This window comes from Moschus berezovskii, chromosome 17 (genome assembly GCF_049115385.1).
Source record: "Moschus berezovskii isolate FMDL1 chromosome 17, NW_MosBer_1.0, whole genome shotgun sequence".
NCBI classification, from domain to species: Eukaryota; Metazoa; Chordata; class Mammalia; order Artiodactyla; family Moschidae; genus Moschus; species Moschus berezovskii.
Window position 1 is genome coordinate 58,880,619 of NC_142476.1, and position 12,728 is coordinate 58,893,346.

Sequence of the window (12,728 nt, forward strand, 5' to 3'; positions counted from 1 at the left end):
AGAGCAGTAAGTCGTTGGCCTCTCTAGTACACTTAGCCATACTAGCTGTGTGCATGTGTGTCTTCCTCAAGAAACATATTTCTAACTTACTGGATTAGTTTTAGTAACTGGAAAAATTACTAATTATAAGCTTTCAGGAATTAGTCAGTGAACACAGTAAAAAACAGTAACCTACCCCAAACTGCTTTAGGTTTTGAATGACTACCAGTTGGAACTATTAACACATCCAGGCAGAACTCACTTGAGTCTGTCATTTGCTGTTAGTACATGAAACAGTCATGTTTTTATGCAAGCAGTTTTTACATGGTGTATTCAAGAACTAAACTAATCATGTGGCAAAAGTGTATATGACTCCGCATGACTACAACTTCAGTTTGTGTTACAGTCTTTTGGTTACTACTATTGTGCACTGGGAATCTAAACCCCTCCCAAAGATTCTCATCCAACAGTTTTTAAATTGTGGGTCAAGATTTTTATTTTTCGGAGATTCAGTTCAGTTCAGTTCAGTCGCTCAGTCGTGTCCAACTCTTTGTGACCCCATGAATCACAGCACGCCAGGCCTCCCTGTCCATCACCAACTCACGGAGTTCACTCAAACTCACCTCCATCAAGTCGGTGATGCCATCCAGCCATCTCATTCTCTGTTGTCCCCGTCACCTCCTGCCCCCAAACCTTCCCAGCATCAGAGTCTTTTCCAGTGAGTCAACTAGTCGCATGAGGTGGCCAAAGTATTGCAGTTTCAGCATCAGCATCAGTCCTTCCAATGAACACCCAGGATTGATCTCCTTTAGAATGGACTGGTTGGATCTCCTTGCAGTCCAAGGGACTCTCAAGAGTCTTCTCCAGCACCACAGTTTAAAAGCATCAATTCTTCGGCGATCAGCTTTCTTCACAGTCCAACTCTCACATCCATACATGACCATGGGAAAAACCACAGCCTTGACTAGACGGACCTTGGTTGGCAAAGTAATGTCTCTGCTTTTTAATATGCTCTCCAGGTTGGTCATAACTTTTCTTCCAAGGAGTAAGTGTCTTTAATTTCATGGCTGCAATCAGCATCCACAGTGATTTTGGAGCCCAAAAAAATAAAGTCTGACACTGTTTCCACTGTTTCCCCATCTATTTCCCATGAAGTGATGGGACCAGATGCCATGATCTTAGTTTTCTGAATGGAGATTATTAGGTAGCATCAAAAATATGAGGGCACTAACAGACTCCATCTGACAGACAGGGTTCCAAAGGTTACTTAATTTGTCAGAGACTGAAAACTTAGCTTATCATAGAAATAATTTTACTACTATAAATGACAGTTAATTCCGACACGTCATGAGCTGAAAAAGCACTACACAGTATGAATCACAAGACTTGAGATTTTTGCAATGTTTCACTTTGCCTTCACTCCCATTATTTCATGTGATCCTCCCCTTACCTTGTGAAATAGACAGGTCATGTATTAATATTCCAATCAGTATTTTCTGCTCCTATGAATGGCCCACAAAGAATGAGGAAATATTTTGCTCAACAGTTTGAAAACTGACAGGAGAAGAGAATGATGTTGAGGCGTCCTATCATTGGATGGCCATGTACCAAAAATATAATAAAAGAAATCTGAGTGAAAGGTTGTTCCTTCGGTCATTTATAACATTAAAATTTGAGGATGTTATGATTTTACAGATTAGGAAACCAAGATTTAGAGCAGTGAAGAGACCTGTCCATTGACCAGTTCTTTTGAATTCAAGTCCAGTTCAGTTCCAGCTAACTGACAGATTATACAGCATACATTCATATTATACTTATAAGAAATCTTGGAAACTCAAATCACCTTTAATAGCATTTCTATTTTACAAAGCATTATAATGAATTCAGGACACTGAATATACAACATGTCAATGATCTTCAACATGCATGGGACTACGTGTAGGGTGGAAGAACAGAGCTACATTCTTTTCTTGCTGGATGCTACGCCCAGGAAGAGAAAGGATTCCTTCAGTCAAAGGTTGCCACTGCTTCCTCAACACCACCCAAAGTACAGGTCAGATAGTCTCTTACCACAGGGATAAAAGGTAATTTCATCTGCAGCTCAGCTGCTGTGAACAGTGGGCAAGAAAATCCTCACATCTTACAGCCACAAACACAAGACTTGAGATGTTGGTATTCATAAGCCAACGACGGCACATATTCTCCTTGTTATTTACACAGGAGATAAAAACTGGAAACACCAGGTCAATCGTGAAGCATATTTTTAACTTATATGTTTTATTAAGACTACAAGTTTAAAGCTTTTTTTAAAAAGCTATCTAAGTCACAATATTCAACCAATCTGGTTTTTTTAATTGAGTGATAAAAATCTAGTTTTGTGGCACAAAAACGTTAAATGGTATCAAATTAAAATACAAAAAATGTAAATGTTAAATGAATTGATAAATATTCCACTTATCAAACGTTCTGTGCAGTATCTTACATGCCTAAAACACAGAGTAAATTTCACCTATATTTAAGCATTTTAAAAATATGACATACTGTATTTCATATATGCATAAAACATAGCCATAATTCAATTATTTTCTTTGCATGTACCTAAGAGAATGACTCAATTCAGACATGACGACTCATTTCAAAACTAATCTAACTAATGAATCTAAATTGTAGCATACACATGTATGTTTGCAACTCTGTTCATTTAATCATTACACTTTTTTGTGAGTATCATATTTTGTCAAGATATTCATGAACTAAATTTGCAAAAAGCAAAGAAACACATTTGCAAACTGTGTACAGAATGAGACAAAATTCCCATTTTTAAAACCAATATGTGTTTAAAATCCTATCCAACTCTTGAGATTTGGTTTTCATTTTTCACAATGTCCCCTACTCCTCCAGCTCCCAGGACTGTTCTCCTAACGTGCTTACACTGTAACTTCCTGCTCTCTGTTTTTACCAGGTCCCTAACACATCATTCTAAATTTTTCTCACTATCCTTTATTCATCTCTCATCTCTGAGTTAGTTCCACATTGACTCCTCCTCCAACTGGAGACAAACTCAATTTCTCACTCAGTTTCACTTTATTTTCTTGACTCCCACTTCCAACTCCTAACAAAGAGAATTAAATAATTGAGTAAACTAAATTATTCAATTCAACAAGTGTGTTAGTAAGCTACTTAAAGAGATAAACCATGGGATCTTATGGGCTTAACACAACCAAAATTTTATTGGGGCTATGTAAAGTCAAACAAATATTCCTGATCCATGCGTGGCTCTCCTCCAGGCAGTAATTCAAGGACCCAGACTTCTTCCTTCCAGAGTCTCACCCATCTCCTTGGCTTCTCGATTGCCAATAGAAGAGACAAGAGAAAGAGGACTGAACACGGGGGACATTTACAAGCTATGCCTGGAAGTCACAAAACTTAATGCTGCTCGTATTTTAGGAGCCAGTACTTAAGACTATGGCCACACCTAGTATCAAGACAGACAGAGAGAGTCTGGCTCTGTAGGGTGGGGGTGAGAGTGACAGTCAGATGAATTTAGTGAACAAGCAGCCCATCTCTGCTATACTGAACATCTAGTATATATTCTCAATAAATTCTTAACAACTTTGTATTACAAGGGATACATTAAAAAAGGAAGCAAATGTACAACTAAAAACGATTAAAGTGGTATTAAAAGAAATAAGAGGGATGAAAGCAGTCTCTGCCACTAAGGAGTTTAAAATTTTTTTCTGTTCACACACATACACACACACAAAACTGTTAAAAACATGTTTCAATACAAAAGGCATTAAGTCAAATATAAGCAAGTGTCAAATACAGTCTTCAATTGCTTTACCAAACATACTACATAGAGCTCTATGATTTTTATCCAAATAGGGTCTCAACCTGACTGACCCTAGTTAATTACCTGGTCTAAAAGATGTGAGGAGAAAAAAGCAGACTTGGTAATACCACAATATTGACTTAATTCAAGGGTTTAACCAGCTAAAGAGGTACTCTCCTGAAACAGGATTATCTTTCAAAATTATAAACGTAATAAACATTGTGGATTAATGCAATTTGCATCAAATCAAAATGTAAAACACCATTTTCTTTTAAACATCTTCCAAGATCACAGTGTATCTCTCAGAAAAAAATTAGGTAAACCATTCTTTTAAAATAGCTACTGCAAAACATTCCATTGGCAAACAGAGTTACAAAAATAAGTTGTTGTTGCTTAGTCACTAAGTCATATCAGACTCTGTTGTGACCCCATGGACTGTAGCCTGCCAGGTTTCTCTGTCTGTGGGATTTCCCAGGCAAGAATACTGGAGTGGGTTGCCATTTCCTTCTCCAGGGGATCTTCCCAACCCAGGGATTGAACCCATATCTCAAGTACTCTTACAATTTTTATGTTTTCTTACTTTTTTTTATATCATGAAGAGAAAGGGGAATTAATAACTCTGGAAAATTTATTATTCCAGTATAATCCTATTTGGTACTTTAACAAGGTATTGGTATAGCCATAGATCCCAACATGGTTACTGCTAAAAGGAAACAGCTATTAGTGTAGTATTAGATAATACTTTCTGTTGCTCCTGGATAACATACATCAGAGATGAGATTATCCTACAGATAACTGTTTTAAAAAGGCTTTTAAGACTAGGAATTATGATATGTTTCAGTTTTCATATCAAATTTGAATGTCTTCATATTACATAATAAAATCTCTAAAAGAGCCAAGCTTAAAACATTCTAAATAATTTCCTAACAGATTTTGGTAAGGTATACATTCTAATTTTACAGTCACTAAAATTTACATAGCTTAAAAGGTCACAGCAGGTGTTAAGTTATTCTCACAAACAAAACGTTTAACATTAAAAACAATTCATACATTTTGACACATCTGCTAAATTCATATTGCAAGTACTAGATTGCTGGCTTAAGTTTTTTATTGTTTTATTAGGCTTACATTTGAACTTGTTACCATAAAAGAGAAATATGCTATAATGTAAAACTTTAGAAAAAGAGATCTGAAATAGAAATTACCTAAATTTATAATACACAATCATAATTCCATCACAAGACAAAAACTAAAAACAGAAAATATCAATGAAACAAAAAGTTGTTTTTTTGTAAAGATAAACAAAACTGATAATCAACCCTTTATCCAGGCTCATTAAGAAAAAAACAAGAGACCCAAATAAACAAAAGTAAAAATAAGAGAAATTCTAACCAATATTACAGAAAAATAATCATAAAAGGATACTATAAAAAGATACACAACAAATTGTACAAAACAGAAAAATAGATAAATTTCTAGAAACATACAATCCTCCAAGACTGAATTAGGAAGAAAAAAATAATCTGAACAAACACATTAGTATTACTAAAATTAAATCAGTAATCAAAAAACTCCCAGCAAACAAAAGTCCATGACTGGTCAGCTTCACTGGGAAATTCAAACAAACATAAAAAAAAGTTAATACCTATCCTTCTCAAACTATTCCAAAGAATGAAGAGGAAGGAATACTCCCATATTCATTCTATGAGGCTACCATTATCCTAACACCAAAACCAGATAAGTGTCCTACAAAAAAAGAAAATTACAGGCCATTACCTCTGAAAAATATAGATGCAAAAGTCCTCAACAGAACATTAGCAAATGTAATTCAACAATATATAAAAAGGATCATATATCATGATCAAGTGGGATTTACTTCAGGGATGCAAGGATGGTTAAATATTCACCAATCAATCAATATAACACAACATATTAACAAAACTAAATCCGCACATGATCAACAGATGCAGAAAAATCATTTGATCAAATTTATACCCATTCATGATTAAAAATTTAACAAAACTGGTATACAGGAAACATGTCTCAACAAGAAAAAGTCATCTGTGACAAACCCACAGCTAATATCATGCTCAACTCTGAAAAAAAATGAAAGCTTTTCCTCCAAAATCAGAAACAAGACAAGGATGCCCACGCTTGCCATTTCTATTTAACACTGCATTGGAAGTCCTAGCCACAGAAATAAGACAAGAAAAAGAAATAAAAGACATCTAAATCAGATGTGACAATTCAACTGTCACTACTTGCAGGATACATGATACTGTTAATAGAAAACTCTAAAGTCTCCACCAAAAAACTATTATAAGTAACAAATGAATTCAGTAAAGTTGCAGGATACAAGACATACAGAAATCTGTTGCTTTTCTATACACTAATAATAAACTATCAAAATAAGAAAACATGAAAGCAACCCCAGTAATAATCACATCAAGAAGAATAAAAAACCTAGGAATAAGCTTAATCAAGGAGGTGAAAGACCTATCCTCCAAAAACTATAAGACACCAGTGAAGGAAGCTATAGATGACACAAAGATATGAAAAGGTAACTTTTTAAAATGTCTTTTTAGGCAAGGGAAAAGAAACAAAAATAAATGGGAAATAATGAAACTTAAAAGTTTTTTTCACAGTTAGGGAAATAATCAACAAAATGAAAAGGCAACTTGCTAAGTGAGAGAAAATATTTGCAAATAGTATATTTGATAAAAGGTTAATATCCAAAATATATAAATAGCTCATATAACTCAATATCAAAAAACCAAATAACCCAATTAAAAAATAGGCAGAAGACTGGAATATTTTTCCAAACAAGACATACAAGATGACCAACTGGCACATGAAAAGATGTTCAACATCATAATCATTAGGAAAATGCAAGTCAAAACAAAATGAGATAACACTTCACACCAGTTAAAATGGCTACAGTAAAAAAGACAAGAAATATGAGCACTGGTGGAAGATGTGGACCCCCAGTACACTGTTAGTGGGAATGTAAACAGGTACAGCCAGTATGGAAAACAGTATGGAGGTTCCTCAAAAAATTAAAAATAGAACTACTGCATGATCCCAAAATCCCCACTCTTGGGCATTCATTAGAAGAAAACAACAACACTAATTCAAAAAGATATATGTATCCCAATGTTCACAGTAGCATTACTTACAGCTGCCAAGATATTAAAGCAACCTAAGTGTCCATCAACAGATAAATAGATAAAGAAGATGTGTTGTTATTATACATTAAGTGGAATACCACTCAGCTATACAAAGAGAGGCCTGGCGTGCTGTGATTCATGGGGTCGCGGAGAGTCGGACACGACTGAGCGACTGAACTGAACTGACTGATACAAAGAGAATGAAATGTTGCCATTTGCAATAACACAGATGGATCTGGAGAGCATTATCCTTAGTGAAATAATTCAGACAGAAAAAGACAGATACTACACATTTTCACTTATATATGTCAAATCTAAAAAATAAAACAAAGGGATGAACATAACAGAAACAAACTCACAGATACAGAGGACAAACCAGTGGCTACTAGCTGGGAGAAGAACGGGGGGAGGGGCAACAAGGGGAAGAGGAAGAGGAGGTACAAACTACTAGGTATAAAATAAATAAGATACAAGGGTGATTACATACAACATAGGGAATATAGTCAATATTTTATAATAACTTTAAATGGAGTGGAACCTATAAAAATATCAAATCACTATGCTGTACACCTGAAACTAACATAACACTGTAAATCAACTGTACTTCAATTTTAAAAAATTGTATTTCTGTGCCATTGTACAAATGCTGTGTGAGACTGCTGGAGAAGACAGTACCCTCGTCCCTGAGATCTTCCAAAAAAAAAGTCTACACCCAGGAAACAACTGAGAAAGGACAAAAATCAAGACATAAGGGGAAAAAAACACCAAGAATTCAGAGAAAGGTAAGACTACTATTTTCTACTTTATATAGCAACAAAATAGGTTGATTATACATCTAGTTTTAAGGCTTTTAAGCCTAAATAGAGAACTATTAAGTGAACAAATCAGCAGTCAATACGAAAAACTGAGAATAAGGAAGTTAGTTTCCAAAGACAATCTTTTCAAATACAAAAACGTGGAAAAATGTTCTAATTATGAAACTTACTAGTTATATTTTTGACAAAATTATGTATTAAATAAACATCAGCAACTGAAATATACTTTTCTGATTGATTTTCATCATACAAAGAATCCTAAATTTTAGTGTAAATATGAATTAGCAGGGATACTTAGTATAAATATACCTATCAGGCAGGATCCCAAAACTAGACATTCTAATTACAATTTATGGAAAACTGAACTTTTAATAAGCATCCCAAGGGATTCTAATACACAGGGACTAAAACCCATACTTTAAGGAATAATAACTTACTGCTAAATTTCTACTGGGAGAAGATATTTGGCCTTTCCTAGTCTGTTCTGATTACTCTGTTGCTGGGCATTATAACAGATCTTAAGTTTGCTGAATCTGGAGTTCAAACTGGGGGATAACCTACTTGCTGGCTAAATCTACTTCATATATTCATGAAAAGTATATGAAAAAGGAATAAGATTTTATATGTGTTAGAGTATGCTTAAATAAATTCTAGTGGTAACATCTGGAAAAATTCCCTGGATGAAAAAGTTCAGTTTTTCTAATCTATCAAAAACAGTTGTGTTAATATCATTTGACCTACCAACTAGATATAAAAATATTTTACACATAAAGTGAATTCAACTAAAGCAGATAATGACCGAAAACTATAGCAAATATTTAATATTTAATACAGTCTTTTAGTAATACCTAAATTCAGTCTCTATAACTTACAAAAGTAACTTCTCAAAATACCAGAAAATAATTTTCCTGGAAAAGTTTGTATTTGCTCAACTTATCAACCAATAGTCTCTTTCTCAACCCAAGAGAAAGTTCTTTATCTGTGGAAAAGTCCCCAGTCCCACAGCCCTAACAGAGTTGTCAAAACAACATGAAACAAACATGGACCAAAGACAAAAGGTTCCAGATGGGTCAAAACGCTCAAACTGAGAATCCAGTTCGTCCTCTTTTACAGTTCTCATAGCCTTTAAAAACCAATGTGTCCTCATGAAAAAGCAGGCAATTTGGTAATGACAGGGGTAGAGAGCAAAGAGGAATTCATTTTACCCAAACACCTAGCATCCTTCCACAAATACAACTACATTAAATCAAAGCAATGCAGGTAAGGTTCTGCAATCCTACCCTGTTAGGTGACTGCACAGGTGGCCTGACCAAGGCTCCCTGCCTGAGCCGAGGAGAGAATGTCAACGCTGTGGTAAAACCGGCCCCCAATGGTGGGCCCACTCAGTCTTCAACAGATGACTTCCACACCCCCGGGTCATGACAGAAAATGAGCAATTCACACAGTATAAATTTTTTTGGTTAATGTGAATGAATTAACATTCAAAAGGAGCCCAATCTAGATAATATACTCTGAGGCTGAATATACACACTACTGGTCAAAACTGGGACAGGGCAGCCCAACCTGACATTTGTTAAAGGAATAAAAATGAAGGGCAGACAACAGACAAAATTTAATCCGAGGGTCAGTCTTCATAAATCAACCTACAATACCAAAGGTTTATTATTATAAGGATTCTTGCCATTAACTGCAATTTATAGGTTGAAACATGCAAAGCTGAAGTCCTATTCTTGAAACAACGCCTTCAGGGGAATTTAGAACTCAAGAAATGAAGTTTCACATCCTCAGTCTACAGAAAAGGAACCTCCACCCTCATATTTCAAAGTATTTCTAGTAAAGAAATAAAAGTAAAGCCAAGAAAATGAAGCATCACAAATAGAAACCCTCAAAAATTTAATAGATCTGATGTTGACATGAATTTTATAATAGAATTATAATACTGATTTGATAGTTGCCCACAGCAGAATGTGGATATTTTTTAAGAATTGATCTAACCTTAATTAAGGACCTCGGCTACATCTCTTTTACATAAGTGAAAAATCACCATTTCAACAGCTTAAAGTACAATGCTGCAGTCCTATGACAGTAAGTTATTTAATGGAAAGTACCAACAGAGAGTTTGTTAAGATTCTTTTAATCCCTTACTGTTGTATCGCGGCTCTTATACAATTCTAATCAAACCACATGCACGTGCATGCACACATACAGACACCCCCTATCCTGGCACACCGTAAACCAAACTTCGGTCCTCAATACATAACAACCTGGCCTTTTCCCCTCTGAGACACTGCCAAAGCTCTGACCAGGTGGTATTCTCACTGCAGCAAGCAATAAACTTGGCTCTCCTATCAACACTTCAGGAGGAAGATATCTGCGAAGTAAGCATTTGACACAATTATAAATTTTAATAATTATCAGGAAAAGTTTATAGAGAGTTCTTGGGAACTTTCAGCTTCTTGATGCATCATACTAGCAATTGTGAATTTTGATTATAAAGTTTACTTTACCTAAAATGTTATGAAACAAAGCTAGAGAGGAAATCACAACGTTCTTAAAAACTTCTGGTTATATACTTTCAATTCTTCAAGGTTTCAAAGGATAACCAGTTGAAAGAAAACTTCAAAACACTAAAATCTTAAAGCTTTCTAACATTAATGAGTTTAAGGTATATATACTTAAAATTACAAGGATATATTTTTCCTTAATACATTTGGTCTCACCAATACTACCTAATAAGAGGCTGAACTGAAAACAGACAATGACCAGACAATATATGACGAGAGAACTCTGACCTCTGCAACCAGCCCAGAAAGCCAAACCACAAGCTCTACAGCCCGGAACAGTCAGAACCTGGACAATAACTAGCCTTGTTAATTTTGCCCCTGCTTCTAACTTGTGACTAACCAGAGAAAGCTAAATATGCTCCCCAAACCAATCACATAAGATCCCTGCCTCTAGATTCCCCATGCCAATAATCTCCAATCAGGGCACACCTGGAGCCTCCCTGCTTTTACTGTAAAGCTTTCCCACTCCCCTGCCTGCCTTGGAATATCAGGCAAAGTGAAAGTGGCTGACTCTCTTGCTGCTCAAATTCTGAGTAAATAGCCTCTACTCTGTTTCAGGAGAAGTCTGTGTTGATTTCCACACCAAAAGTTTACACAGTTGATAAGCCAATCGTAGTCTTCAATATATAAAATAAATACTTCACTAACCAAATGTAAAATGCTCCCACATGTACCACCTAAACAGCTACACTGTACCTAGGTTATGGGCAGGAGACACTGCAGGAATCTCCCAAATAGGCCAACACTGTAACCTCCTAAGGAAGACAGTTAACAAGCTTCTTTCCTGTGCTCCTATATGAACAAGCTTCTCCTCTATGCTGCTGCTGCTAAGTCACTTCAGTCGTGTCCGACTCTGTGTGACCCCATAGACGGAAGCCTACCAGGCTCCCCCATCCCTGGGATTCTCCAGCCAAGAACACTGGAGTGGGTTGCTACTTTTCTTTATTAACACTTCTATATCAGAACTGGTGAAGTCTAAGGGTACTATCAGAATTTTTATGCAGGGAGGAAAACCACACTTGGACCTCTAGAACAGTAAGTTAGTGACTGACCGACCATCAGTCTACAACTTTATAGGAATCAGAAATGGAAGCCTGAATGGATGTCAGTGTAAAAGGGAATGGAAAAGGAAAACAATTACCACAGCATTATAGGTTTCATGGAAGGCTACCTGAAATGCCTATGACCCTTTGAATTTCAAGATATAAAATTTGAGGTCTAAATATTCCCACAACAAAGACATTCAACAAAATGATACAAAGCTAGAACATTAGGAAATAAGAGAATATATTTTGTTTCTTTGCATATAGATCTAGTCATCTTAAACTTTGTTGGTTTTTTTTTTTTTTTTGGTCTAAAAATCCTCCACTGTGGATTGAGTTTAGCTGCCCAATAAGCTTAAATGTTTCGCAATTTCTGGAATTATTAAGTATGTCTGATGCTAGGAAAGGTTGGGGGCGGGAGGAGAAGGGGACGACAGAGAATGAGATGGCTGGATGGCATCACCGACTCTGTGGACATGAGTTTGAGTGAACTCCAGGAGTTGGTGAACAGGGAGGCCTGGCGTGCTGTGATTCATGGGGTCGCGGAGAGTCAGACACGACTGAGTGACTGAACTGAATTGAACTGAATGTGTTAAATAATAACCTCAGACTCTCATTGGTCTTTTTAGAAGTAGAAATTTGCTATTTAGGGTTGACTTTAAAGAGCTGCTATATAACTGACACTAGTTCATTAAAAAGAACAAGAATTTGTATACTTTTAAGTAAAACTTATGTTCTAAAAAATGAGAACTAAATACCAATGAATAAACACGTACCCTCAAAAACTATGTGGTAACACATCTATTGTTATGAGCTTTTCCAATCAGTATTGTTATGGTTCCACAAAGAATCCAGTGCACCAGACTGTAGCTAATTATGTATATTCAAGTGATTAGCAAGCACTTGTTGCCTCTTTCACACCACCCTCCAAACAGCAGCCTTTGAAAAGAGAATAGACTGCAAATTTATTGAGAGAACACTGTTAATCCTTTGGGGAGAATGTAAATGTAAACAGGACTACTCTACATCAAGGTGCTTTGACAACAACAATCATCTGCATAAACACAGGCTCAACAACAAACAGGTGTTCTATTTCACAACTAGCACCCATTTGATGCTTTCAAGTAAGCATTATGCACAAACTGTCAGAAGTACTTTGAAACCAGCTGCAATTACTATAATTAGCTGCTTTCCTACACTTTGTTTCCTTTTACCTGTTCAGTACCATGCAATGCCAACTCATATCCTCTAAGTAAAATGACTGATTTGAGGTTTTCACTCTTAAGGTATAGAGAGAGGACACACTAGAGGCAATTTAAGCTAATTTA

General features: G+C 35.8%; 1 protein-coding gene and 1 long non-coding RNA gene across 6 annotated transcripts in view; one reads left to right on the forward strand and one right to left on the reverse strand.

Annotated features, from left to right (window-relative positions):
* AKT3 (AKT serine/threonine kinase 3) overlaps window positions 1–12,728 on the reverse strand; it is a 294,820-nt gene that overhangs the window by 173,183 nt on the left and 108,909 nt on the right. The window lies entirely within an intron of this gene.
* Window positions 7,630–12,728, forward strand: part of LOC148775172 (uncharacterized) — a 46,367-nt gene continuing 41,268 nt past the window's right edge. The window contains exon 1 of the long non-coding RNA XR_016039636.1: window positions 7,630–7,760. This is a non-coding gene — a long non-coding RNA (uncharacterized LOC148775172). The remainder of the gene's footprint in view (window positions 7,761–12,728) is intronic.